The sequence below is a fragment of the Gorilla gorilla genome, chromosome 4, assembly GCF_029281585.2.
Source record: "Gorilla gorilla gorilla isolate KB3781 chromosome 4, NHGRI_mGorGor1-v2.1_pri, whole genome shotgun sequence".
In the NCBI taxonomy this organism is placed as follows: Eukaryota; Metazoa; Chordata; class Mammalia; order Primates; family Hominidae; genus Gorilla; species Gorilla gorilla.
The window spans coordinates 144,210,826-144,217,686 of record NC_073228.2 but is presented as its reverse complement, the minus strand read 5'-3'; positions in this window follow the sequence as shown (position 1 = coordinate 144,217,686).

The window sequence follows — 6,861 nt, the reverse complement described above, 5'->3', positions numbered from 1 at the left end:
AAACCAGAAAAATGACACAGGTACTATATTGTTAAATAGACTGCAGGCCTTAATCAGATTTCACCAATTTCCATATGCACTCATGTGTGTATGTGTGTAGTTTTATGCAATTTTATCACATTTATAGGTTTACTTACAACGAGCTGGGCAAATTGTGCAATTTCCTTAAGCCCAATTTATAAAACTAGGGTGTAAATACTAACTTCCTCAGAGGAGTGTTGTGAGAATTAGAGATAATGTGTATAAAGTGTGTAGAGGCTGGGCACGGTGGTTCACACCTGTAATCCCAGCACTTTGGGAGGCAGAAGTGGTGGATCACCTGAGGTCAGGAGTTTGAGACCAGCCTAGCCAACATGGTGAAACCCCGTCTCTACTAAAAATACAAAAATTAGCTGGGCCTAGTGGCACATGCCTGTAGTCTCAGCTAGGCAGGAGAATCACTTGAACCCGAGAGGTGGAGGTTGCAGTGAGCCGAGATCATGTCACTGCACTCCAGCCTAGGCAACAAGAGTGAGACTCAAAAACAAAACAAAACAAACAAACAAACAAAAAAAGTGCTTAGAGCAATGCCTAAAATATAGTAAGCACTCAATACATTTAAGTTTTCTTTTCTTTTTTTTTTTTTTTTTGGAGACTGTGTCTTGCTTTGTTGCCCCAGCTAGGGTACAGTGGTGCAAACATAGCTCACTGCAGTCTCTACCACTTGGGCTCAAGAGCTCTTTCCACCTCAGCCTCCCAAAGTGCTAGGATTACAAGTGTGAGCCCCCACACCCAGTGGCTTTCTTAAGAAGAAGCATGTTTTGAAAAGTGACTTAAAATACACAAATATTTCATGTTTGTTACAGAAGAAAAAAACAGAAAATGCCCATAGGAGAAAAATGCTTACAAAACATAAATTTTTTCATCATACCCTTACCCAAAAATGACCACTGTTAATAATTTTACTCACACCCAAAATTTGAAGTATACTTCATTATCCCCATTTTACTAGTAAGAACACTGAGCCTCAGAAACATTAAGCAGTTTGCCATGGTCCCTGAGCCTGTGAGCCAGGAGCCGAGGTTTAATGCACACTCTTGCCTGGAGGAGCTCACCGCTGGGGGAAGCAAACAGGAGCATGAGAATTACCAATCCAAGGTAGACTAGGATGCCCAGCCGCTGCCAGGTACTGAGCACTTGCTGTGTTCTAGATGCTGCCTTGGCACTGCACAGATTATCTCAGTGAGATAATCCTAATAGTGAAGCCCTCTGAGGTAGGTATCATTCCTACTTCTGAACGAGGAAACTGAGGCTCAGAGAGGTACCCTGCCCAAAGCAGAGCTAGGAGCGAGTACACCCAGGGTTCAAAACGGCATCAGTCTGATGCCTCAGCCTGAGCTTCAGAGCCTCTGCTCTGAGGGATGCAGACAGCGTGCTAGGGGAGTGTGTGTTGTGTGGAAGGAGTCTCTCCACTTGTAGCTTTGGACTTCTGTGATCCCAGAGCTAGGGTGCCCTTCCTTGACCCACTCTTAACCCAGGCCACCAAGATCCAACCAAGACTTGGAGTGGGCTCTGATAGCTGGAATCTGCTTCGACTCCTCACAGTGCCCACACTCCTTCACAAAGGTGAAGACCGTTGAGGGGAAAGAGGATGAGGTGTCAGAGACATCTAGTCTGCAGGATGAGACCACCTGAGCCCACCATCAACTGCTCTGACTCAGGCTTTCCAGGCCCCTCCAACCTAGACTTCCCGACTCAGAAAGTACTAGGAAGGAGACTGCAGGTGCATGATATTTGAGTTTCACATTCATTATTTATGCTCCCCCTACTTCCAGAAAAGATTTAAAGGTGGCTTACAATAAAAGACATAGATAACAAGTAAATATTTAAAGAATGGGCTGGGTGAGGTGGCTCATGCCTATAATTCTAGCACTTTGTGGGGCCAAGGCAGGAGAATCACTTGTGGCCAGGAGTTTGAGACCAGCCTGGGCAACATAGCCGGACCCCGCCTCTACCGAAAAAAAAAAATTTTTTTTTTTAATTAGGCATGGTGGCATGTGCCTGTAGTCTCAGCTACTCAGGAGGCTGAGGCAAGAGAGTTGCTTGAGCCCAGGAGTTCAAGGCTGCAATGAACTGTCATCACACCACTGTACTCCAGCCTAGGCAATGGAGTGAAACCCCAACTCTGAAATAAAATGAAAATAAAGAATGACTAGAGAGCCCCATAATTAAATCAAATTGGAAGGGAAAGAAATTGTCTGACTGGGCGTGGTGGCTCACACCTGTAATCCCAGCACTTTGGGAGGCCGAGGAAGGAGGATCACTTGAGTTCAGGAGTTGGAGACCAGCCCAGACAACATAGTGATAGGTCACCTCTACTAAAAATAAAAAAAAATTAACTGGGCATGGTGGTGCACCTGTAGTCCCAGCTACTTGGGAAGCTGAGGTGGGATGATCACTTGAGCCTGGGAGGTCAAGGCTGCAGTAGGCTGTGGTCGCACCACTGCACCCCAGCCTGGGTGACAGAGCAAGATCCTGTCTAAAAAATAAATTATCCTCAAAATGCTGGGCTAAGGATAACGACTGCAACTGAGTCTCAAAACTTAACTGTGAGCTTCCTGGCAGTTGAGGCAAAAAAAGAACATATGAGTTCCACACCTGTTATTATCTAATAATAAAAGGAAGTACCTATACCAGATAGCCATGATAGTCAAGACTACATTACCAGAGGAATTTATTACATGGGACCTTATATGGAATAGTATCTGGAAGAGCACTTTTACAAAGGATATATAGAAAAGCTTTTTTTGTTGTTGTTCTTTTAAACACAGTCTTGCTCTGTAGCCCAGGCTGGAAGTACAGTGACACGATCATGGCTCACAGCAGCCTCAACTTCCACCTCCTGAGCTTAAGCAATCCTCCTACCTCAGCGTAGTTGGGACTACAGGTGCATGCCACCATGCCCAGCTAATTTTTGTCTTTTTTGTAGAGGGAGGGTCCCACTATGTTGCCTAGGCTGGTCTTGAACTCCTGAGTTCAAGTGATCCTCCCACCTCGGCCTCCCAAAGTATTGAGATTATAGACATGAGCCACCACACCCAGCCATAGAAAGGCTTTTCATGTGAGTATCTCTTGTGTCTGTGGTTCTCAATCCTTTCAGAATCAATATTTCATTTTTTTATGACAAATAATGTTAACACCCCTTTACTATCCTGAAATGAAGTTTAAAGATAATATCCTATCTGTACATTTACTCTAAAGAAATTAATACTGGCTGGGTGTGGTGGCTCACACCTTTAATCCCAACAATTTGGGAGGCCAAGGCAGAAGGACTGCTTGAGCCCAGGAGTTTCAGACCAGCCTAGGCAAAATAGTGAGACCCTATCTCTACAAAAAATTAAAAATTAGCTGAGTGTGGTGGTGCATGCCTATAGTCCTAGCTACTTAGGAGGCTGGGGCAGGAGGATCGCTTGAACCCAGGAGGTTGAAGCTGCAGTGAGCCATGATGGTGCTACTGCATCCCAGCCTGGGCAACAGAGCAAGACCCTCTCTCTACAAAATAATAAAAAAACTGTAATTAATATAAAAGATAAAATGATTTTTAAAATAACATTATTACAATTGGCAAATGCCTGCTCACAACTACTCAGAAATCTCAATGAAGTAGCCCGTTGATTACAATCACACAGATTTACCTTGAATGTCACAGCTATAAATACTGCCTGATAACAGGTGCATTGTATTGGTAGCTCAGATATCACCAAAATGAACAACTCACACTAATTTCATTCCTGGAAGTCATTGCAAAAACTCTTGTTACATTTTTGTGTAAATTAGAGATGATTCTAGGCTCAAGTTATTACAACCAAGCTTTTTACCGATATGTGTCTGGTAGGACACTCAAAAGCAGTCAGGTAATTTCCTGACCCCTTTTTCTCCCAAATGCCTGAGGACTCCCCAATCAGTGACAACTAAATTCCTGAAATGTCCCCTAGGGGGCAGTATCTCTTTCTTTGCGAACCATTGTCTTAGACCAACCCTTAGTTAAAAAAACGAGCAAATGGATAATGTGAAATTGTTAAATTGCAGACCTGCAACTGCATTTCTAAGAGTAACCGAACTTGTACATTCCTGGTACAGAATGTGATGTGACCACATTCCAAGGTTAAGCACCAGAAAAGTTAACAGGAGCTCTGACGTATTTATATAGGGCTTTTCATTTTGCCAAGCACTTCAGAGATGCTATCTCCTTCAGTTGTCACAAGAACCTCCTAAGTAGATTGTTATTCTCCCCACTTATAGACGAAGAAGCTGAGACACAGAGAGAAAGGTTATCACACCCTGTAAATCAGGCACTGTCAATTGTTATAGAATTGTCTCCCCAAGTCTTTTTTTTTTTTTTTTTCTGAGATGGAGTCTCGCTTTGTCGCCCAGTCTAGAGTGCAGTGGTGCCATCACAACTCACCGCAACCTGCACCTCCCAGGTTCAAGTGATTCTCCTGCCTCAGCCTCCTGAGTAGCTGGGATAACAGGTGCCTGCCACAACGCTCGGCTAATTTTTGTACTAATAAATAGAGACAGGGTTTTGCCATGTTGGCCAGGCTGGTCTCGAACTCCTGACCTCAGGTGATCTGCCCACCTCAGCCTCCCAAAGGGCTGGGATTACAGGCATGAGCCACCGCGCCCAGCCTCCTCAAGTCTTTTGACAGCAACATGACAGCAAATAATTCATGATGGACATACTGGCCGGTGCCTGAATGCAGGGTAATTGTTTCAAGTTCTCATTTTTCACTTGAGGAATCTGAGGCTTGAAGAGAGAGATGGGTGTGTAATGAGGGAGGAATCACTTCCTCTCTGTGCTGGCCAACACAGAGGGGATGGCTGTAGGGGCAAAGTCCTTGGTCTGGAGATGTTAATCATTCAAAGTCACAAAAATGGGACCAGAAATAGAGAAGGATGGTTTGGGATCCAGCACATTATAAATATTCCTTCCTCAACATCTTCTGGAGATGACACGGATTCCTGAAACCCCCTGACCTCCAAAAGCCTCTCCCTATCTCATCCATTCCTATCCTTCATCCTATTCAAATAGATCCTAGCCCCAAACAATCAGACAGCAGAGCCTGTTCATCCCTGAATATGCATGAAGCACGCTACTTCCAGGTGCCCAGCCAGCATAAGAAGGTACACGGGGACTCCAAAGGGCAGGCCTGAATTCTAATCTAATCCAGCTGTATGCCCAAACTGTTTGATTAACTGTCTCAGATGGGGTGAGAGAAGCCAGCCTGGGCCAAGAAGCAATGACCCCTCATCCTGACATTCCAAGTTTGGGTAACTCTGGGCTCATGGTCAGACCTACTCTCAATGGAGGTGCCCTTCTTTACCCCTCTCCCCAATGCAACAGAGTTCAAGGGCTGTGCAGGATTCACTTCTGGTCAGAGGGGAATGAGAAGGCAGCTGAATCCTCTCCCCCAGAGGGCACAGCTTCCCTCTGACCTCTGAGCCTGAGTTGCTTTTTTGGGTTGAGGTTTCCAAAACTCTGGGTGGCCTTGCAGATCTAGCATCTCTTTGATAAGCATGGCCGTCTCCCAGAAAGGAACACTTCATCTCTGAGGATGGCTAGCTCATGATAAACCAACATTTTATTCAAGTTCCCACTTAAAAAGAAAAAGGAAAGAAAGCAAGAAAAAAGTTTGGTCATAAAAACCGCTGTCATTGAGTAAGTACCTACTATGTGCCAGGCATCATATTCCGCTTTATACACATGATCTGACTGAATCATCACAAAAGCCCTATAATAATAATTACTATTATTGTCCCCACTTTTCAGATGAGCAAACTGTAGGTAAGAGAAATTGAATAACATGTTCAAAGTTAGAAAGAAAAAAACCCAACAAAATTTGAACCCCCAAGTATCTGACTCCCAAGACTGTATCCACTTCATTAGCTGCCCTGCTGTGCTTACCTAAGCATCCTTCCAGTCTATTGAGCCAGAGTTTCTTATCATTATCCCTCAGAACAGATGAAGGACTGAAACTCAGTGAAACTGATAATGTTACCCTCCACAGAAGCATAGAGATGGCGGCTGTCGTCTCATCCATTTGAGTGTTGAGCTTAGGAGAGCACAAGCCCAAGTGAACGAGGGGGTTTCAAATTGAGGCTGAGACACTCACTAGCTGGGTGACCTTGGGATGTTACCTTTTAAAGCTTCAATCCTTTAAAATGCGGATGATGATAACAGTGTCTAGTTTGGGGGATGTTGTGAGGATCAAGCAAGATAATGCATGTGCAGTGTTGATTACAGGGGAATTGTCACCACTAGCACCGCTTTCTTCCAGGTCCTCCCCACTGTGGAGCAAGTGCTCTCTCCAAATCAAGAACTCTGGCCTAGCAGTGAGTCAGCAGCACTCAGAGTCCCATGGAGCCTGCCTTTCCAGAGGCCCAGGAAACTCGCATGGGCTGGGAAGCAGGATGCCAGGGTTTCTGCTCTGCACTTGCCCCCTTCTGACTCACTGGTGGCCCAGGGCTAATCAGTCTCCAAGCCTCAGTTTGCTCATGGTCAATAGACAGTCAATAAAAGCAGGCTTGTCTGTCTGAACTCTACTTCCTTAGGACTATGTTCCTGGCATTTGACAACCTGACATCCAGAGAGCAGGTGGGGGAGACCTGAGCAGGAGGAGGGGACGATATGGAGGAATCCTGCATGACAGTGCTGTCTCATTGACATCTCATATGATTCTGACAATAATGGGGCATAAAATCCAGTGTCTACCTTGGCTTATAACGTCCTCTTTTATCTGTTGCTAGCCTTTGTTCCAATATCATCCCATATCTCTCCTTTTTTGGCCCTCTTGCTTTTCCTTGAATGCTCCCAACTTTTTT